A 24,588-nucleotide genomic window follows, 5' to 3' on the forward strand; every position below is an offset into this window, starting at 1 on the left:
GGTGATAGTGTGTAAATAAAAAATAAAAAATGAAACTTGATTCTGGACCTTAAAGTTGCAGTGCACACAGTAAACGTAGTTATTTTTTATTTTTTAAAAATCAAACTTTTCAAACCACAAAATCAATACTCCCTACTGAAGTGTAGTGAAGAAATAATAGAAATAATAATAGAAATTATAGTGTCCCAGTTCACTGCTCCAAAAATCCCCCTGGTTTGCCAATGGCAGCATTCTTAAGAGCTTCTCTTTTTTAAGCCATGTCCCTCAACCTTGTTTACTTACAGTTCATCAAGTATCCATCTATTCCTCAGTGCATACTTCAGTCCATTTTTATCACCCCACTCTTTCTGCCAATTTCCATCAATTTCTCATTAGCTGCCACAACTTTACTCCGGTATCCCCAGTCAGCAGTAAACTGGGCCACCCCAAATTAGTGAATTCTCCGGGAAAGGTACATTGGAATACAAGAAGCTCAAATGCTCTGGAAGTATTGGGAGGGTAATCTCTGAACATAGAGAGGTGAATTTCCTAGGGGAAACAAATATTTCATTAATCACTAGCTTGTGTGACAGCTAGACTTAATTGAAAAGGCAGGCATATTGAGCCAATCTCTTCTTTTCTTGTGTAAACCTTGAAATGTCATTTATATATATATATATTTTATATTTTTCCTCATCTCAGTCTCACTTCTCCACATTTTTTGTCACATCCCACGCACACTTTGTTCTTGCTGTCCTTCCACGCAGCAGGTATGATAGAGCCAAATAATGAAAAACATCTAACCATATGCCTATAATGCACACATGAAAGAGGAAACTCACAAATTACATTTTGCATGTCATTTTTCTTGTGTGTAATTGTGTGTGTGTGTGTGTGTGTGTGTGTGTGTGTGTGTACCATGTTTACATATTTTTGTGAGAACCAAAAATTGGAATGTTACTATACTTGTGGGGACCCACAGCCCTGATGGGGACAAAATGCCCGGTTAGAAGGCATTTTTGAGACTCAAAATGTAGTTTTAGTGTCAGTGTTATGGTTGTGTTTAGGCTAAGGGTTAGAGTTAGGCATTCATTTTTGATGGTTAGGGTAAGCGGCTAGGGAAAGCATTATGTCAGTTACATGTCCCACTAAGACACACATGGCTGTGTGTGTGTGCGTGCCATATTTTGTTAAAATAAATACAGGAGTGAAGAGTATCCAACCTCCAGCGGCTTAATGGGCAGCACATTCATATGCAATGTCAGCAGTAATAGTGAAAGTGAAGAATAAAAATAGAGGAAGAAAAATACATAGTCAACAATACAAAGTCAGACTGTAAAAATACTAATAATGCTAGAGCTGAGAACATGTCTACAATCTTCAAAGCTTCTCTGTGTCATGAACCGAAGTTCAGCGCACAAGCTGGACCCAGAAGCAGAGCCAACACACACAGGAGCACGAGAAAATAAACTTTATTTTAACTGAAGGTGTCCCGGGAGGGTAGAAGGAAAACACGCGTGAAACTCGAGAAACCAAGGGACCGGAAGATGAGTCGCGCAGGACCGCCGAAAACGGGACTGCAACAGAAAAAGGACAAGAATTATTGGGGCGCGGGGAAATAGCAGCATACGTGGGGGAAGAGTATGAGTCTTACGGTGACAGCGGGGCCGTGGGAGCCGGAGGGAGGGGTGAGGGTCCGCGGGGGAGCTCCAGGAAAGTCGAGATGGCGAGTAGGGGAGACCGGGGATAGTTGTAACGTGGGTCAGTTGTAACACTTCCAATTTCTCCAATCAGGGCTAAGTTTCAAATGATGTGACTCATCCTGTGCATGCCCAATTCAGTTCTGCTATCACATGTGAAAAATCAGCACATTTTGTCAAATACAGACAATTTAGCACGAAAAAAAAGTAATTTGTATGCCAAAAAGTAAGTTTTTCTACTTTATTTCAATTTCTAATAGCATTATCTGCTTTGCAGTTAAACTCATCAAACTTAAATTATGTTATTTGTATGTCTATGGGGATATATTCTGTGTAGGTCTTTAGAGCTAGTGTTTTAGCCGTTGGCTGTAATGTTAGCTAGTTCATGGCTATAGGAGTCTGGGTCAGTTGTAACAATAATGCAGATGTTACAACTTGCCACACTATTACTTTAACTTATATTAAACAAGTTGGGGCAACGACATCAGCAGAGAGAGGTTCACTGGTCGCATTTGTATATGCGGTTAATGCCATTGGCAACACAATTCCTCCACTGTTTGTGTTCCCACACATACATTATGCAGACCACTGTGTCAGAGATGGACCAGTAGGAAGTATTGGTAGTGGAAATAAATCAACATCTGGATTCATCCACACACCCCTACTTCTTAACTAAAATAGGTGTACAAATTTCCAGCAGAGGACAATATTGGCCCATTACACTAATAACAGATCCCACAGTGTTATCACAGTTTGTTGTGCAGTTTGAGCCACAAACCCCATCGCTCAAAATGCTCTTCTGTACATGCCCCAGATTATGCATCATAGATGAAGAGACGGTAGTTTGAAATCAAGAACAACAGCAGATGTATCAATGTCAATCTTTTTTCGTGGTGTCATTATCAGCCCCAGAATTTCAGTATTGGTCAGATTCTTGTCTCCAGCATGAAAGTTCTGGCTTTTGACAGAATACATCAGGGCATTCGGGCGACCATTGAACTTGAGCTCCTCTGTAGCCTTTTCCCACTTGTACCTACTCAGCTCGACTCATTTTCAGTGATTTTCCATTACACCTAATGTGCATGGGCTCGTTATTGTAATGCTGCAGAAAGTCCCGTAACATCAACCGTGGAGGACGCTGAACCAATGGTATACCTGCTGCTCAGTGTATGGCTTTTTGTCAGACTAGGGGATCATTGTGTTGTTTTTTGTGTAGCCATTTCACTCATTATTGGGTTTCTACCAGTACCTGGTACCAGGTACTAAAAAAGCACTTGGTACTAGGTACTGAGAAATGGGAAAAATAACTACCACAAGGAAAACCCTCGGCTGGAGTCGAGCTGAACAGAGCTGATTAGATACTAGTGGAAAATCGCTAATGGAGATGAGTACTCTTGAAGAGACCCAAGGAATTTCATTACCAGCAAGTGTTGTCAGTCTTTTGATGATGATAATGGTGATGCCTCTGCTGATTATTATAGTTGTATTCTTTCTTTTGGTACAGCATTGTTTCTTAAGTAATACAAGGATTGTGTATTAAATCTAAAAAGTTTACCAGCAAATCATTTACATTACTGAATAATAGCAGTGAAGAAAGACTGGATTTCAGTCCAGGTACAAAATAGAACCTAACCCATAACCGCTGGAGGATATTGTCTACTAGGTAGAGTACTAATGTTTAAAATGCATGAATTACATGAAAGACAGAGCTGTTATTATGTGACAGAACCAAATAAAACTAATTAAACATCATATGTTATCAGAAACATTTACAACTCTTGTGTAAATAAAGATTTAATTAAATATTAACCAATATAGAGAACAAATGAGGGTGGAAACAATCATTTAATTAAGATCATACACTCAGAATCTGCTGATTGTTTTTCCTTTCTGTCATTTGTGAGCTACCATTTATATTCATGGGTCTTCCACTGTCATGTCACGGTACATTACACATGACAACAAAGAGCAATAGAAAGACAGACAAGGTTTGCCTCCATCTCCCAATGCCTCGCAGCAGACAAGGGAAGTGAGACTCTCAGGAGACCGGGTCAAAGATCCATCCATCCTGACGAGGAATGAAGGGCGGACACGTACATACGTACAATTATTTCAAGGTGCTTTTGAGGTCACTGTGAGTCAATTAGGAAAACAAACGGTTATTTTAATGGGCTTTTTACCCCTGAATCGGGACGTGCGTGTTGCTGCTGTGGGGCTGTTGTGGGGCTGCAGCAAGTTGTTCATCATTTATTTTAGTGAGAAAAGATCAAAATGACAAATTATTAGGAATTAAATGAATTTCAAATTAAGTATGCACAAATTTTTATGTTGCTAGCAGCGTCATTCAAACCCGAAGCTTATTCATGCTGTAAGTAACGATTAAACATTTAATAGGAAAAAAGGTGCTTTGACTTGCAGTCCCAGACTAAAAAATATTCTTATTCATGTTTTGGCAACAGGAAAATGAAGAAAAAGATTAACATCTGTAGAGCACAGAAGGAAGAGCCAACTATTTATTTTGATAAATTACAGAAGTGTGGCTGGTGTATTTTCTTTCGGTAAATTAACCGATTAACTGAGGGGCGATGTTTGTTATTTAAATTAACTTTATTTAAACATTGTTTAGATAAGCGCTTCAGCAATATTAACCCTTCATGTATCTGAGCTCAGCCCTCTGTCTGTCTGTGTGTGTGTGAGAGAGAGAGTGCTTGAATTCTCCTGCCAATTCCTCAAGGTTTCTCTTAATCTGGCATTTGTCGCACTGTCAACAGCGAGTGTCATGCCAGCAGACAGAAAGTCACTGTCTGCAGTAGATATAGGAAGGATGATTACTCGCTTCTAAAGCGCTGAGTTGTTTCTGCTGCTTAATAACCGCAAAGCAGCCGTCAGTCTGTCAGGCTGCCGTGACAGATGGTTAAAACTGTCCCTAATTGCAACAGATCTGCAAAATATTCTGCGTGGTGATCATAGGTGCTCAACTTAGCCCAGAGACAGGAGAAAAAAAAGATTAGTCAGCTGGATGAGGCTGGAGTTGTAATTTTTTCCCATCTCCAGAATCAAACATATTAACCTATAAACTCATGTAAAGAGAAGCAGTACACCGTCAGACTGCCACACGTCCCCTCCATGTCATTGTGACTGAGCGGTGTGTGTGCTTTGGAGGTCACGTTCTACCCCAACCCCCACTGCATTTCGTTGCCCTGTACCTGTGCATGTGCAATGACAATAAAGTTGAATTCTATTCTATTCTATTCTATTCACACTCACTGCCCAAGATCACCATCATGTGGAACCTAAGACCCAAACCAGGCCGTACAACATGGCGGAGGACTTTCATCGATGATTTATGCACCTTAGACATTGCATAAGGCCGAAGCAGCCACAGCTGATCGAGTATGCTGGCGGACATTTGCCGTCCAATGCGCCAAACGGCACAGGAGGACCTAAGTCTAAGTAAGTGAGTAAGAGAAGCAGTGGGCTTCTAAACACCACATTGTGCCATAAAATGTGACTCAGCAACAATGGCACCCTAATGCAGTAAAAATGAACAGTTGGCAAGGATCCAGTAACTGACCTGACCTGACCTGACCTGAGTCATGACCTAATAGTCTGATATATTCAACTGTGTTCGCTTGCACATGATTTGGTAGACATGTTTGCATGATTGCACTGTGCTGCACTCTGACACAGCACTGCAGAACCCACAGGCTGCAGACTGATTAATATATTATATGTACCTTGCTGCTTTCCAATGGGATTCAATGAGCTCAAGCACACACTTTTTATGCAACATAAAGCAGCTGTGGAGAACAAGCACTGTTTGAATCCCTCATTCCAGCTATAGATCAATACAGACTGATTTACTGAGATTCCAGTGTCAAACACAGAAACCATTGGTTTTGATTTGTTTTTTTCGATTTAAAAATATGCTGTGGTGAGATTAATAAATGTTTTACAATGTGTGTCGTAACCATTTTTCTGCCATTTGCTCTGAGCGTTTAATTGACTGTTGTTGAAAAATCAAGTAGAATTTCCACATTCCCTCAAAAACACAAACAATGAAGTCCTTCATTTGATACAACTTGCTAACTGCTTGCAAGTCACATATATATCATGCAATGTTGACTGAATGTGCCTGATCCCACCAAAAGACAAAGCCACACAAATGAGTGAAACAACTTTGAACGTCTGGGATTAACCAAAATTACGGATGTTTGCATACTTGTGGACCCAGGATTTGCTGGCTGCATATCCACGAGGTGAATCTGAGATCTGGTGACTGTGGAGGCCATGTGAGTGTTATGTTCAAAAAGACAGCTTGAGATGATTTGAGCTTTGTTATGTGGTGCATTTTCCTGCTGGAAGCAACCATCAGAAGACGGCTACACTGTAGCTACGAAGAGATGAACATAGTCAGAAACGATGCTCAGTCGGTACTAAGAGGCCCAAACTGTGCCAATAAAATATCCTCCACAGCATTACACCACCACCACCAACCTGATGCATTCATTTGCTTCAAGGGTGAGTGTGTTTTGCGGTCAGAGATGCTCTTCTGTATACCTTCATTGTAACCAGTGGTTATTTGTGTTACTATCAGCTCAAAGCAATCTGACCAGTCTCCCTCAACCACTGGCACTATTTTCTCATTCTGGTTATGTGTGAAAATCCCAGCAGTTTCTGCTAGATCAGCCCGCTCGATTTGAAAATCGTTGGGTCGTGTTGACCATGCCTGCATGTCTAAATGCACTGAGTTACCACCATATGATTGGCTAAATCAATATCTGTGTTAAATCCGTTTATTTAGTTTAATATAATTAATTGCATAGGTATTAGTGTTTTATATTTTATATAAAATGTATAGTCTTTAATTCAGGCATAGTATCAGAAAAGGACAGAACTAGTAAAAACTGCCTGTTGGTATGCTAATGATGTCCCTGTAGGACGCTTTTTCACTGAGTGACCTTCCTCTCTGAACTGTACACATCTAACAAAATGCAGAGCAGGAAGAGGAGGGGACTGCCAAGGGAACTGAGCAGAAAGTTAATGAACAGCCTTCACAACTGACAGGGGATGTTTATAGGCACACGGATGCACAATCATGCCTCTGCTAGACAGATCAGCAAACCACCCACATGATTTCGCACACGTGCACCACCATCACTGCTGGTATTTCTACGGCCTCTCGAGCCATCCCATTCATTTCTCCACTTTATCCTCCCAATTCACAGAGAAAAAGAATCCAAAGAAGGCTGAGAGAATGAGACAGCAGGGAAATCAATTTGCTGTCTCTAGGGCCCTGAGAAAAAATGTCTTGAGCTGTCATAAGTGGGAGAAGGAGAGCTTGTCATTTTCAGACATTTAATTAATTTCCCATGTACCCACAGCCGTCAGCTGTGGGATTTAGAGTAAGGGCGGCTCTGAAAAAGGGAAGGAGTGAACCTTGTGCACCTTGGTTGAAGGTCTAATGTCATAACGGTCATTTCCTGGTTTAAACTGTCTACACAGTAAAATTGCAAACTTTTTGTTTGCAGTGTTATGTAATGTTGCTGATTCTAACAATTCTTTGCAAAAACTATTTTTGGAAAACAAGAACATTTCTGTCCAGTGATCTGACAAACAAAACCATAATCTCAATAGTGGATGGCTGGGAAAGGGAAGACTTTTTTTCTCTTTTGTGTTGCACCTGACTCTTCAACAAAAATAGCCAACAGGATTTTACAACAGGCTTTTGAATGTAAAAAGTAAACTCTGTGGGAAATAAAAGCTTGCAACACTTGGATGTTTTTTAAACAGTTTCATAAATTTTGAAGCATAAACTCAACTGTTAGAAGTTAAATTCTACTGTAGTAGAATTTAACTTCTAACAGTTGAGTTATAACTACCGTCTTCTCATCATTTCGGCAGCACCATTAATGCCCTGTATGCAAAGTGATGATGTTGAAATTATAACAATAAGGTACATGTTTTTTTATACTGTAGAATCATGACCGCACATTTATTTCAGGCATCTAGCAAAAAAACAAAAAAAAACCACTGACTTTAATGTGAGGGAACCAGAAGTGTAAAATATAAACTCACATCTGAGCTGTAAAGCTCATTCACACTATTTCCAGTATTTCTTTCATTTTGGTAAAGGTCTTTAAGTGCAAAGGCTTCAGATTAATTAGACTCATACTCACAGTAATGACACAATGACATTGAAACTGCTGTCCAGTGTCTTTCTAATTAGACATTGGAAGCATGAATGCTAACTAAGTATGTGGCAGTCTGAAGAAAATGCTGAAAATATGATCATAAAACATGGCCAGAGATCAATAATCCATTTACATACTGATCAATAAATAATGATAAGCACTAGCTTTCTCCTTCCACAAAGCTGTAAGTCATTCTCCCTCGCAAGGACCCCTAGTTGTCCTGCCACAACCATGCTGATTCCCCATGTTATCTAAACACATGTTAATAAAAAGCTATGATTTGAAATATTATTTGTTATAATGAATCATTCTCATGATGGAAGCATGTAACTTTTGTTCTAGAGGATATGCAGCAGGTTAATTGTCTTGCCTGTTACCTGGCTATCTATCTAGTTTTATGGAGTACTCCCTTGTTTCCTGCAGGAGGCTGAATGAGTGGCACTGAGAGTGTTATGAATGGGATGAGAAATTGGAAGTAAATAAAAGCTGTGTGCCTGCCATACCTCTGTTCTGTAACCCTGCAGAGTGGAAGGTGGATGCCTGCAGAGCTGAAATATGGAGCTGTCAGGAAGAGGCACATAGCAGCAAAGAGAGGTCACTGTGACCCAACCAGGGAGTGTGGTGGAGATGTGCCTGGACTTGTTTGGAGTACCTTATGCCTGATATGTCACTGGTACTCTCCCAGCCTGCATAAAAGAGAACCTTAATTGCTTTCAGTAATAAAGAGCCACCACGACAGAACAAGCAAAGATACTAACACTATACACCACTCCATCGACAGGTCCAAGGAAGACTCTGCGCTCTGAGAACTGAGGCAATGCTGTGTCCAAACACTGACTACACCCCATAACTGATGAATTTCTCAAAGTTAATATGATTAGTGGTGCTTCTATTGTAACTAAACCTTAAACTGAACCTAAGCTGAATTAATGTGCTGTGACTGTATGTCCCCACATTCAACTTTCTCATCTTGCACTCACACAGACTAGATGATGAGCGCCTAGAAATGTCTTAGGAAAGCAAATGAGATTTGGCAACTTTAAAGATGACTGTTGATTACAATCATTGAATCATCAACATTGTAATGTGGGGTCTAAAGAAAAGGGGAAGACCACAAACACTAAAGGAAAAAACTAAATCAATCAGAGAATCTTCACCAACTTGTCATCAGAACAAATTTGTTTATCTTTCTCTTACTATTCCTAAGACACAGTTCTCTAAACCAGTCCTCTTCTCAAAAATCAAAACAAAAGGAAAGAATTTTTAAAAGAAATTCACAAAACTTCTTAGTGTTCTAGCAAAAACCCACAAGTGCATCAAAACAATTTTGTCTTTTTATCATCATAATGTCTTCAGATAGTGAAGTAAGACTACAGAGCATTCATTACATGCACAGAAAAAAAACTAGGAAATGATGTTCATTACACAGAACTCAAGTCTTTCCATCTCTATTTGAGTCTCTCGCAATTCTAAGAAAGATTCAAACATATGGGGTAAAAACAAAGATCATGCAAGGTAATGATAAAAAAAAGAGGATCTGCTGAGTTGTTCACTTTACCTTTCCTCTTCAAATCACATGTGAAAAAGAATAAGAAAAAGCACGGAATAAATCTTTGTTTTCATATATTGTCTACAAAGACTTGAAGTCATATAATTTGTTGTAGATTTGCTGCAGCGCTTCGGAGCATCATCCTGTTGTCAGACTGTCAGACAGATGGCCTCACATTTGAATCTAGAATACTATACAGAGAAGTTCATGGTTGACTCAGTGACAGCAAGGTGCCAAAGCCCTGTGGCTGCAAAATAAAAATGCAAAGTGTATTGGTATTTAATGTGCCTCTACTGTAAGTGTAATGTTTAACCCTTTACTTGGCAAGTGAGAGGTCACTGGTTCAATTCCAGATGGGAACTCAACTAACCCTTGGGGCTTTGTCAGGAAGAGCACCTGGTGTAAAACTACTAAATGAAACATGTGATGCTGCCTGCTGTGGCGATCCCTTGTGACAAGGATGCAGCTAAAAGTAGGTTACTGTCACAAACTTTAACAGTTAACATCTTAACTAAGGTCTGTTGGGTCTGAGTTGGAGCTCTTGGGGGTTTTGCAGTTTCTTTGAGCATTGCACAGTTTGACCTTGAGGTGAACTGGAACATCCAAGACAATGACATGTTATGTTAATACACACTTGAATGCTCCAAACCAGTAAACCGACACAACATCTGCCTTTATTGACGTGCTCGCACTTTTTAATGACTGCAGAATTCCAGGTGACCTGTACTAGGAAGATTTTGCAGTAAGAAAAATCTTACAAAGAAAAGGCCATGGATGCTAATTATGCCAGATATTGTGTTGATCACATAAACTAATACACTGAGCTACTGAGGAAGTAGCCCTACCTGATCAACGAATCATGGGTGGTGATCAACCTTTCCTTTAAGGTGTCTGATGTTAAGACCTAAACCACCGATTGATTCCAGACATCACTGATGATAAATCCAGAATTATCAAGACTGTATGAAAACCCAGTGTCATACTGTTTCAGAATTTTTAACCGTAACATAGATATTGGTTATTTGTAATGTATATAAATTACATTCAGCACAATCTGAAAACATCGTATATACATAGCCTTTAATGCATAATAATATATCATATTCAAATTACTTATATAAAATGATAAAGGTGGCATGCTTGAGTTACGAAAGTTTTTTTGTCGTCGTCACGCAAGGTGGTGTGTCCAAATTTAATTCAGTTTTATGTTCTGTGCATCAACTGCCTTCAGATAAATTATTTGCATTCACATTGGATTCAGAAAAAAATAATAATCCTGACAATTTCAAACACTAAATCTGCCCAAAAGATGCCCTAATCTCAGCAAACTGTTATACTAAATATTAACTACCATGAATATTGAAGAATGTAGATCAATCGTATACAAAATCCTTATTCATTTGGCTAACAACGGTCCACACAGAGGATGCTTTGTATAGGTTCTGCTTGTGTAAAGGCAAAAACTACAGGTAATGCAGAACCAGTGGCCATTACAATAATTAACTTGATAGAAATCTCCATGTTATCTTAATGAGAACATCAAAGCATGATTTACACACATAATGAAGCCTGTTTGCAGTTTTAGCATGCACCGAGCCAAGGCAGCACGAAAGGGATTTAAATGGATGATGAGAGGAGAACCTTAAGTGTGTCTAATTCATCTACTCATCAGAGTAATGCTTTAATCAATGTATTGAGCAACTGAAATCAGGTAATGGAACAGTCCTATCCAGTGCAACCAACACAGGGATTAATCAGCACTGAGGCCCAGTGAATCAATGATAGCATTAGCATGCATGTGTGTGTGTTCATGTTTGTGTATGTGTGGAAACTGCCTACTTCTTTGATAAAGATCTGTATGTTTCTGCGCCTACTGGCCTGAGACTGTTTTTAGGTTGAATAATCACTCTTTTTGAATTGCACAGGATGTTGAAATGTTGAGACAGGAATTAAAGGAAGCAAGATTTATTGAGCAGAGGGGGTGTCAGCAATGCTGAACAGGCAATAGAGACGTGAATTTGTGATTGTTTGCCCATATGTGCATGTGTGGCGGTATGTGTGTGTGAAACAATGCATGCACGTGTGTGTGTGTGTGTGTGTGTGTGTGTGTGTGTGTGTGTGTGTGTGTGTGTGTGTGTGTGTGTGTGTGTGTGTGTGTGCACATAAGGAGTAGAAGGCACAGGGGCACGTTGTGGCCATGCGATAACAGCGATGAATGGCCCCGCCAAGTATTTAATGAAGCATTAGTGACAGAGTGAGGGAGGATGCTCTTCGCCTCCACTGTAGCCAGCGCACTCTTTCCCATTCTTCATGCACCATGTGGAGGGATGGACCCAAGATAAAGGGATAAATGGAGGTGTACAGAATAGTGTGGAGGAGACGTTCACGATGAGTGCTCCCCTTAAGGCAGTGGGATGTCAGCTCAGCAAAAGCACAAAAAGGCAGCATCTCATTTATTACATTTGTTAGCTGAGAACACTTGCTGAATATGCAAAATCTGAAATTTCTCTATGCATCAGGATTGACATTATTGGGTGGTGCCTGAGTAGAAGAACCCAGGTTATTGAAAAAGCATGTGAGGATGCCACCAGCTGGTACGGCAGTAATGAACTACTAAAAATAGGTCTGCTCCGGCACACAGAAGGAGGAGGGAGCTGCAAGGGAGCACCAAGTGTGTGGAAAGTACTTTTATTACTGTCACAGTGCGGCCGTGTTGTCATGATGGAGAAAACACTTGCCATCATGCCAGATTAGGTTATTTGCACCTGAGATGCCTCATGACTGCCACATACAAGTTAGCATTGAAAGTCCGACCCTTGGGTCAAATTCAATGACCTGACTTGATGATCTTTGGTCTCTGCTGTTTGGACATATGGATGAAGCAATACATCTAGCTTTCATCATCTAACTCAAAGGAAGATTCTGCTCTGTGTTATATCTGCAAAATAAATTTGATATATGACATATGGTGGCACATGTTGCCCCATAGCTTGCCAACAGGCTGTAAACACTAACCTCTCCTGTGCTTTTAAAACAAAACACCACTGGGAGTCAGTAAAGCTGTATAAGAAGGGCACGAGTTTGGAGACAAAAAGGTCAAGAAACTGGCAGAAGGTTCTTAAACTGAGCTGCACTTTCCAAACTCAGTCTGAACATTGTTATATTAAAGATGTGATCATTATACCATCAAGTTTTCGAGGAGGACCACATAACGGAACCAAGTTCTTAAAAAATAAGTTTAACTCCAGGATTTATGTCCCTCCTGCATCACCCAGGCGATGTTATGATACCACAATCACACAATCTTACTATTAGCACTTTAATCATTTTACCTACCTCTTAGGCTAAACTGACCAATTTGAATTTAATTCAGTAAATTTGATTTAAACCATTAAATTTGCTCTCCTCGGTGTCCTCCTCCTGTCTGTAGCAGTGCAGCGTGAAAATGTGCTCACAGCAAAGATGCTCTTCTTCTGATTGCAAACATTGCTTTTCTTTCACATCACTTAATATATAAGCAACAGTTTTATTGAAGCTGTTATTTACAGCTACACTGAGAAATATAAATAAGTAAATAATTAAATAAATAACAACAAAATCCGATTTTTTTCTCAGTGTGATTCTAATCTCAGTACGTGCAGTCATGTGAGGGGGGAAAGCAAAAAGACATAGACAGGAAAAGGTCATGGCAACTGATGGAAAGTTATGTATGTATGTATAACTGACAGGAAATGATACCGATTTTTGAAAATGTCACCTTTCAAGAGCTCAGAGTGTTGGCTGTACTTTGGAGATGCTTCTCCCCTCAAAATTCAATCCACATTTGTCTCAAAGATGTAACTCTGCTCTTCAGCAGAATTGACCTTTGGGTTTGTCAAAGAAATCAGTAAAAAGCATCGACTCTGACGGTGCAGGTGGTGGTGTTTGCCAGGGGTCAGTTTAAAGAAATGATGGATTCAAGGGAATCATTCCAGTTTTAGATAGATGTCACAATTAGACTAGCTTTTGCTGGTCTTCATTATACCCCCTGGCCTCATCTAATTAGATGGGCCCACATCAGAGGAGGAGCCAGACATTTGAAACACCCGGGGCTTAGCCCTAAAGGGTAGTATGCATGTGGGATTTTTTTTTTTTTTTTGAGGGGGGGGGGGTGTAGAAATGACTGAAAGATTAATAGGCTCTGTTTTGAGTTTTGTTCAAAAAAGAATGACTTCATATAGGGAAATATATAGAACATATATATATATCACACATGCAGGACACCTTAAACTAGTTTTTTAATTGAGCAGCAAGACAGAACGAAGTCGGGGCTGTATCAAGACACAGGGACTAAACCCCAATTCAACCAGACCCAGAACTGATCCAGAATTAAAACAGGACTACAACAGTTCAAAAGCAGGATTACTGAGGACTTAACCAAGACAGAACCACAATCAGAACTAGATGATAGTAGCACTAAAAATCATCATAGACCTGCACTACACTTATTTATTTAATTCTACCAAAGTACAATATTTAGATTGAGAAAAGTTTATATAATTATTTAGCCTTGTTGTGCAAACAAGCCTGCAGAACTTAATAAATATAGAATTTGAAAAATAGCAAACCTAAAAAGAAACACTAGGTACGAGATACATGAGTACCTATGATACAGTGATACTTTTAGTAAGCAACCATTTGACTAACATGTGTGTCTCACCTGCTCTTGTTCATCTCTGTTCTGTCCTCATTCTCCATCTCAATCTCTGCTCCTCTCTCTCCCTCTTTGTGCTGACAATCATCAAATATACAGTTGAAACCAGATATTTACAAACTCTTCAGATCAAAACACAAACACTTTTTTAATTGTAACATCAAATCAGACTAAATGTTTATTTTTTTAGATTGATAAATATAAAAACATATTTGTTAACTTTAAGAGTAAAGAGAGAACCTATCTGTGTTTTTTAATTGCAAATGGCACCAAATTGTATTCAAACTGAGCCACACTTATGGAGCTCCACAATTCTTTTCCTGGTGTTTTGGTTGACATCTCTTGATGTTCCCATGTCACAGAAACAGGCTCTGTGTTTTGCCTTATATGCATCCACAGCTGTGCCACCAATTTACTCACATGGACTCTACTAACCTATCAGAAGCTTCTTCAGCTCAGAATGGAATCGTCTGGAGTTTTCTTATTAATTAACAATAAACTTAGTGTACATGTACTCCTAAATTTAATGAAAGTGATAAAAAATAGACAGCTCTGTCTCTCTTTATTCTGACATTTAACTAATTCAAAATATATTTCAATATTTATCTAAAACAAAAGTTTACTCTAAATTGATGTTGTACAGTAAAAATGTTTTATGTTTTCTCCCTAAAGTGTATGTAAATATCTGGTTACAAATGTGAATATCCTGCTGTGTACTGAAATCCCTCTTGTTTTGCATAGAAATATACTGAACAACATACAAAGCATAATATATAAAATAACATTTACCTGAGTTTTTTCTTTGAAAGAACCCTCTAATGTCCATTCTTATATTTCAGTACATAACTGAAACCGAATTAGTCGGGGAGGGTAAGAACTGAAAATATGAAATAAACACACGTAAGCTAAGACTCTAAAAAAAAATAGCATTTGTTCGGCTTTTCATTTCGCCATTTGTTGATTCACTTGAAGAGCAAGTAACGTAATATGGGTCAAGTGATCAGTTTCATATCAATCTTTCGTGATGCACCGTCATATTTACATTATTTGTACGGTACGAATGATTTGCTTTGGTACCTGCTCAAACTTAAGCTCTCCTTAGTATGGCTGGCTCCGTCTCTCCAACAGCGCACTGACGGGCAGCAGCTGCCCCGCCCCCTCGCTCAGTCGCTTAGTGCCTGAGCTTGGATCATACCAATATCAGGGGGGGATTCACGCACAGTCGTAAATTCCCACAGTGTGCACTATGTGCTTCGAATATTGTGTGTACTTTTTGTTTTATACAGTTGTCAGCCAGGCATCTAACTATGAAAAAATTACACTCCAAAATACCCCGGGCTTCTGACAAAACAACCCGGGCTTAAGCCCCGTAAGCCACCCCCACGCTCCGCCCCTGGCCCACATTATGAAGGGATTTCCATTACTCACCTTCTCAGTATTTAACACACTTGATCATTAGGCCAGTCTCCATCCCTTTCAGGCTTTTCATGTGGGGATATAGATTTTTTGCTGAGTGGGTGGAAATTCAAAAAAATAAAACTGTGTGTATTGTCATTTTTTTTTTGACAATCTCTTTCTCTACCTGTTCCTCGTTCCCCAACACCTGGACCTCAGTTTCTCCTTCAGAATACTGACCAGTCAGTTCAAATGAATACATCCTGGCCATTTCTGCTAGATCAACATACAATTCATCCATCATTTCACTGACAGCTTTCCTACACATCCTCCAGAGAAAGGGCCTCACTTACCCAAATGCACAAAACACATGCGTACATGCTCAATTCAGACTCCTCTGAATCCCTTAATAATTCCCATCAGCCGATTTGAGCTTCCCTGGGAGCGATGGCAAAAGACGAATCTCTACTCTGTTTTTGTTTGATGTTACAGTGGTAGCGAATCAGATCGAGCTACACTATTTCCTCTGTTTGTGCTTGGAAAGAAAATGTAAATTCCTCTCTATGAGTTGGCTCGAAAAGTTCGGCTGAGATGTCACCAGAATTACCAAATGGCAAAAGATGTTAGACGTTTGGCAGAGGTTTGTTCTGCTAGAAAACTTCCTTAAAGACAATCATTCTGGAAGATAAGCTTGACCCACCCTTACATCACCATGTATTTCCCATAATGCCTTTGGCACTCTTCAACTGATTTTCAAAAACCATGAACGCAGATTTCTACTAGTATTTGGCACTCTAATCCCCTTGTCAGAAAACTCAGTACCAGTGCGGTTGCAGAGGAGGGTTTTATCCCCCTCAGGAAGTTAAACTATGTTGGTTTTTCCACTTTATATGTTTGCCAGCCATCTCAACAACATCTAGCAAGAGACATTTTAGTCTGACTGTGATTTCTCTCTCACTTTAACTTTAAAGAGAATCTGCCGAACACCTGAAGGCGTTCTTGTCTTCAGTGTTTCAGTCGCTCCCTCAAGCCATTTCACCAATTTTAGGCTACAACTAGGTGTGACATGGGAGAAGTAATTCAGTTCAATAGCCTACAATTCTGTGCAGCCCCGATCTCATTCACTTTTAATTTGTGTGGTTCTACCTCTCTTTAAAGTATAATAGATCATACATCTACCTAGGGACTCAAAGAAAAAATATCCATCCTGGGCTCACCCCTTGCACCTCTGCTACATTTAAATGATTCATCAATAGTGGCAACTTTAGTGTATAAGGTTAGGTTGCAGTGATCGGGAGACACTTAAACCACTTAAATATCTCAAAGTGGTCATTCAGAATGCATTCTTCAGCAAAATGAATTGTAATTGCTCAGACTGGAAAAACATGATAAAAAAAAAAACCTTTAAACACCACTTAACTATAGTTACATCATCAACTCTCCTCAGGTGAAATGAATTGACCTTCAAAATTTTTGTGGAGCTATCAAATTTGTGTTTGCAATTTGGCGATGAAGGCCTATTGTCAATATAAATGACTAATCTTCTTATTGAGCTGATAGAAAACACATTTAGGTGTGTATCGAAACACATTTCAGTTACAGCGTAGAATGTCTATTGATAATATAGAATGAGACTTCCTGCTGAATAAGACTGACAAGAACAGAAACAATGGTTCCCAGTTTTTAGAACCTCCAGTATAAACAAACAATTTAATGTAGTAATAAAATACTTTTAAAACTTAGTTTCTGCCTTTAGTTTAGTCTTCTGCATGTGATGTAAAGGATCAGGTTTAGGTTGTGCAACTGAGTTTCTTTACCTTCAGTATACAGTATCCTTTGTGTGTTGTTTTGATCTGTAGGCTAAGTGGGTCAAATGAGCTGAATTTGAAACTACAGTGGGGCAAAAAAGTATTTAGTCAGCCACCGATTGTGCAAGTTCCCCCACTTAAAATGATGACAGAGGTCAGTAATTTGCACCAGAGGTACACTTCAACTGTGAGAGACAGAATGTGAAAAAAAAATCCATGAATTCAGATGGTAGGATTTGTAAAGAATTTATTCGTAAATCAGGGTGGAAAATAAGTATTTGGTCAATAACAAAAATACAACTCAATACTTTGTAACATAACCTTTGTTGGCAATAACAGAGGTCAAACGTTTACTATAGGTCTTTACCAGGTTTGCACACACAGTAGCTGGTATTTTGGCCCATTCCTCCATGCAGATCTTCTCGAGAGCAGTGATGTTTTGGGGCTGTCGCCGAGCAACACGGACTTTCAACTCCCGCCACAGATTTTCTATGGGGTTGAGGTCTGGAGACTGGCTAGGCCACTCCAGGACTTTCAAATGCTTCTTACGGAGCCACTCCTTTGTTGCCCGGGCGGTGTGTTTTGGATCATTGTCATGTTGGAAGACCCAGCCTCGTTTCATCTTCAAAGTTCTCACTGATGGAAGGAGGTTTTGGCTCAAAATCTCACGATACATGGCCCCATTCATTCTGTCCTTAACACGGATCAGTCGTCCTGTCATCATTTTAGGTGGGGGAACTTGCACAATCGGTGGCTGACTAAATACTTTTTTGCCCCACTGTATATTTAGTCAGAACTCATACAGTTGTTTCTCTGTAACTAGCAACCCAGTGCCACTGGAAACACAATGTAACTTTACATGGTGGAAGTTTTCTTTCCATGGAAACAATCCTGCGATCATCCACAACTCTAGGTGATGTTATGTTGCCAAGTTCACCAGCGTTATGTTTGTTTTGCTTTGTTTTACCAGAATGTAAGAAAAAGTTCTTTTGGACATTACTCATGTTGCAGGTATCTCTCTGGTTTTGGTTTTGTTTGGTTGATTTTTTGTATTATTTGTATTTGCACAGTGTAAAGAAGACTTTCAGCTACACTACATAGCATATGTTAAACCCTATGTACTTAGAAATGATTTATTAAGAATGGGATGACATTTAAATTCATATATTTGTGAAGGCAGATTCAATTCAATTCAATTCAATTTTATTTATATAGCACCAAATCACAACAAAAGTCGCCTCAAGGCGCTTCATAGATACAGAGAAAAACCCAACAATCATATAACATATAACTCATATAACATGAGCAAGCACTTTGGTGACAGTGGGAAGGAAAAACTCCCTTTTAACAGGAAGAAACCTCCGGCAGAATCAGGTTCAGAGAGGGGCGGGGCCATCTGCTGGGACCGTTGGGGTGAGAGAAGGAAGACAGGATAAAGACATGCTGTGGAAGAGAGACAGAGATTAATGACAGATATGATTCGATGCAGAGAGGTCTATTAACACATAGTGGGTGAGAAAGGTGACTGGAAAGGAAAAACTCAATGCATCAAGGTTCAAGGTTCAAGGTTCTTTATTTGTCACATGCATAGTTATACAAGTATAACACACAGTGAAATGTAGCCTGACACGCTCCTCGACATGTGCAAAAAAATTGGGGGGGGGGGGGGGGGGGGGGTGTAGAGGAAGAACATCATATATATATATATATATATATATATATATATATATATATATATATATATATATATATATATATATATATACATACATATATGTATATATATATATATGTATGTATGTATGTATGTATGTATGTATGTATATATGTATATATACATATATATATATACATACATATATACATATATATATATACATATATATACATATATACATATATATATATATATATATATATATATATATATATATATATATATATATATATATATATATATACATTGTGCATGTGCAGTAGTAGCAGCAAGCAGGTGAATTCTGTACATTAATATGAATAGACATCTGACACATGGGAATCCCCGGCAGCCTACGTCTATTGCAGCATAACTAAGGGAGGATTCAGGGACACCTGGTCCAGCCCTAACTATATGCTTTAGCAAAAAGGACAGTTTTAAGCCTAATCTTAAAAGTAGAGATAGTGTCTGTCTCCCGAATCCAGACTGGAAGCTGGTTCCACAGAAGAGGGGCCTGAAAACTGAAGGCTCTGCCTCCCATTCTACTTTTAAATACTCTAGGAACAACAAGTAGGCCTGCAGTGCGAGAGCGAAGTGCTCTAATAGGGTGATATGGTACTAAAAGGTCATTAAGATAAGATGGGGCCTGATTATTTAAGACCTTGTATGTGAGGAGCAGGATTTTGAATTCAATTCTGGATTTAACAGGAAGCCAATGAAGGGAAGCCAAAACAGGAGAAATCTGCTTTCTCTTTCTAGTCCCTGTCAGGACTCTTGCTGCAGCATTTTGGATTAGCTGAAGGCTTTTCAGTGAGTTTTTTGGACATCCTGATAATAATGAATTGCAGTAGTCCAGCCTGGAAGTAATAAATGCATGAACTAGTTTTTCAGCGTCACTCTGAGACAGGATATTTCTAACTTTAGACATGTTGCGCAAATGGAAGAAAGCAGTCTTACATATTTGTTTAATATGTGCGTTGAAGGACATGTCCTCGTCAAAAATGACTCCAAGGTTCCTCACAGCGTTACTGGAGGCCAAGGTAATGCCATCCGGAGTAAGAATCTGGTTAGATACCATATTTCTAAGCTTTTCAGGGCCAAGTACAATAACCTCAGTTTTATCTGAATTAAGAAGCAGAAAGTTAGCGGCCATCCAGGTCTTTATGGCTTTAAGACATTCCTGCAGTTTAACTAATTGGTGTGTGTTATCTGGCTTCATAGATAGATAGAGCTGGGTGTCATCTGCATAGCAGTGAAAATTTATGCTATGTCTTCTAATGATGCTGCCTAAGGGAAACATGTATAATGTAAACAGAATTGGTCCTAGCACTGAACCCTGTGGAACTCCATAATTGACCTCAGTGTGTGAAGAGGACTCTCCATTTACATAAACAAATTGGAGTCTATTAGATAGATATGATACAAACCACTGCAGCACCTGTAATACCTACAGCATGCTCTAATCGCTCTAATAGGATATTATGGTCGACAGTATCGAACGCTGCACTGAGGTCTAGCAGGACAAGCACAGAGACGAGTCCACTGTCAGAGGCCATAAGAAGATCATTTGTAACCTTCACTAAAGCTGTTTCTGTGCTGAGCTCTGAAACCTGACTGAAACTCTTCAAATAAACCATTCCTCTGCAGATGATCTGTTAGCTGTTTGACAACTACTCTTTCAAGGATTTTTGATATGAAAGGAAGGTTGGAGATTGGCCTATAATTAGCTAAGACAGCTGGGTCTAGAGATGGCTTTTTGAGTAAAGGTTTAACTACAGCCAGCTTGAAGGCCTGTGGTACATAGCCGATTATTAGAGATAGGTTGATCATATTTAAGATCGAAGAATTAATTAATGGCAGGACTTCTTTGAGCAGTTTTGTAGGAATGGGGTCTAAAAGACACGTTGATGGTTTGGAGGAAGTAATTATTGAAGTTAACTCAGAAAGATCAATTGGAGAAAAAGAGTCTAACTTAACATGAGATGAGTGAATACATTTGGAATTATGGTGTAACCTTATCTAGGTAATTATTAGTATGTGCAGGCTCAGCACTACCACTTTCTTACAGCTCTGTGACCAGTTGCTTGTTCACACTGCCAGATTCAGGCAACTGAGAATGGTTGTAAAAAGTAAAAGCAAAAAAAATTATAAATAAATTAGAGGCGCAAGGTGAAACTCTGAAGTAATCTCTCTGCACTCCACTCTAAATGATGTATCAGTCACTTCAGCGCATCACAGATTTGACTCAAAGCCACAGGGGCGTGTACTGCAATAACTGCAGGGAATCCCATGTGCTGGTTTTGATAGACAGAATATTGGCAGCAGCTTAGAGCAGCAAAAGCTCAGAAGACCGCAATCACACCTGTACGGGGAGATGATTATTTGTCCAGACTGCACAATATTTTGGTGGATTTTGTTAAAGGACAATGCTGTCAGTCTATGCTTCTTTTTTGCCTTGAGAGAAAATATGGGGCCTTGAGCTGATGCTGTGAACATAATGTCAGCAAGTAAAAGAAAGAGAGGATGTTTGGGTGTTGTGCATTAACCCGGTAGTGGATTGTAAAAGGTTGTTTTCCCCTGATGACCCACAATTTTACCTACTCTCAATTGGTTATCTATGCAGTCTTTACCACCAATCAAATACAGTTATACTACACACGGTGCTGTAATTATAATTTGCATTAAGGTTACGAAACTAACCAATCCTCCTAGACTTCTACCTGCCTACAGGTTTGCTGTGTGTTTACTAGTCTGTGTTAATGAGAAGATACAGTATTTTGAGACCATAATCCATGTTGGTGGCATGGTCGTAAACATATCCTTTTCCCCAGGTACGCTCAAGCAGCCGGGGCTGCATCTCAAGGTGGTTCCAGGACTGCTGTGATGTGTAATTCCTCATTCTTTTGGGGGTCAATCTTGTGGCTTACAAGTTAATGGATGAGCATTTCCAACATGGAAATATTCCAAATCACCTTAGGTCCACGACTCCATTTGATGCAAAGGATTAGAATTTTCACCCAGGGCTCCTTTCAGTCAGAAATAACTTTCCTTTCAGAAAGAAATAACTACCAGTATGTGCACTCTCATAACTTAGCCATTTTCCAAGCATACTGATCATTTCAAAGTTTTCAAAGGCTGATAGGCAATGAAATATAGAATGAAACAGGCAAAGCTTCTTCTTTAATGCAATATTTTCTTCCCAACACCATCCATCCATTCCGCTTATCCTTTTCAGGGTCGCTAGCATCATATAGACAAAACAAAATGACCAATACTGTACAAAAAATGGTGACACAGCTAACTATAATCAATTCAGAATTTACCTACGTTTTGGACAGAAATGGGGACAAAGCTTTTATTCCAGTTATACACAAATATTAAGAACATTTAAATAAAAATCAATACAATATTAAGACTAAGTTTCATAGTATAAATTCTGTTTCAACACCAGGTAGAAACCCTTCAACTCATGGCCCAGAAAATGTCAGTTCATTTCTTTTGTTTTAGTTGTGCAAATTCCTGAACAACTTTGAACTAAAATACACAAAAGCAGAATTGACCAAATTGCCCTGGGTATCTGAAGAAAATGTTTCCCAGTTTGTCTGTCAGGTAATGGTGTTTCTGTTCAAAGAGAGGTAAAGATTTTGTGTAAGAATACCCCAGATATTCAGCTGGATCATTATTTTAAATGGTCATTGAATGTTTTCACAAAGCAGTCAAGAATGCTTTATTTTATTTCTCTATCCTCTGATTCGGGAACACCAGCCACAGCTTTAGTCATCAATACATTTTTTACATTACACTTCTCAAACTTCTCTTTGTTCAGGTGGATTTGGAGTAATTAGAAAATCAACAGAGGTAAATGTTGGACCCAGCAGCTTAGCATGAACATAACTGCCAGTATTGAGCAGAAATCCTTTCTGTGACAGAAAGGACGAGCTGGAGCTACACTGTCAATGTGCATCTTTAGAGAATAGGAGAGTGTGTTACTCATCTAGACTGCTTCACAAACTCCCCTCTGTGAGTCTGACAGGTGACACATGAGATTAATGGAGTCCTTTTACTCTCAAAAAAGTCACTGAAGGCCGCAATTGGAAAGAGACTCAAGGTCACAGGGTGTTTTCATATGTCGAAGATCCAATACCGTTTGGAATTAAAAGCACAAAAATGAATTCTAAATGGAATTTAAAATGTGGAGATTTACAGTACATATACACTGCAACAGATTTCAGGGCATGGCCAAGAGTCTAACAGAGAATACGATAATTAACACCTCACAGTGTGGGGGTCTATTCTTAGCAGCTCCTATGCATTCCTACAGGGAGTGCAGAATTATTAGGCAAATGAGTATTTTGTCCACATCAACCTCTTCATGCATGTTGTCTTACTCCAAGCTGTATAGGCTTGAAAGCCTACTACCAATTAAGCATATTAGGTGATGTGCATCTCTGTAATGAGAAGGGGTGTGGTCTAATGACATCAACACCCTATATCAGGTGTGCATAATTATTAGGCAACGTCCTTTCCTTTGGCGAAATGGGTCAGAAGAAGGACTTGACAGGCTCAGAAAAGTCAAAAATAGTGAGATATCTTGCAGAGGGATGCAGCAGTCTCAAAATTGCAAAGCTTCTGAAGCGTGATCATCGAACAATCAAGCGTTTCATTCAAAATAGTCAACAGGGTCGCAAGAAGCGTGTGGAAAAACCAAGGCGCAAAATAACTGCCCATGAACTGAGAAAAGTCAAGCGTGCAGCTGCCAAGATGCCACTTGCCACCAGTTTGGCCATATTTCAGAGCTGCAACATCACTAGAGTGCCCAAAAGCACAAGGTGTGCAATACTCAGAGACATGGCCAAGGTAAGAAAGGCTGAAAGACGACCACCACTGAACAAGACACACAAGCTGAAACGTCAAGACTGGGCCAAGAAATATCTCAAGACTGATTTTTCTAAGGTTTTATGGACTGATGAAATGAGAGTGAGTCTTGATGGGCCAGATGGATGGGCCCGTGGCTGGATTGGTAAAGGGCAGAGAGCTCCAGTCCGACTCAGACGCCAGCAAGGTGGAGGTGGAGTACTGGTTTGGGCTGGTATCATCAAAGATGAGCTTGTGGGGCCTTTTCGGGTTGAGGATGGAGTCAAGCTCAACTCCCAGTCCTACTGCCAGTTTCTGGAAGACACCTTCTTCAAGCAGTGGTACAGGAAGAAGTCTGCATCCTTCATGACAATGCCCGGCCGTATGTGTTAGGATTATGCAGGCAGATCTTTGAGGATAAAGGAATTGATACCATTGAGACCCAGGTCGCCTGACCTAAATCCAACGGAACACCTTTGGGACGTCGTTATGTTTTCGTCCATCCGACGCTCAGATTGTCCAGGGGCTCAGTGATGCCCTGGTCCATATATGGGAGTAGATACCTCATGACACCATCCATGATCTCATTAGGAGAATGACTTGATGCTGTAGGGCATGCTTACAAGCATGCAGAGGCCATGCAAACTACTGAGTACCATTAGGAGACACTGCAATGACATTTTAGTTAAATGGACTAGCCTGCCGCATCATCTTTTCACT

Source organism: Maylandia zebra, linkage group LG18, assembly GCF_041146795.1.
Source record: "Maylandia zebra isolate NMK-2024a linkage group LG18, Mzebra_GT3a, whole genome shotgun sequence".
NCBI lineage: Eukaryota > Metazoa > Chordata > Actinopteri > Cichliformes > Cichlidae > Maylandia > Maylandia zebra.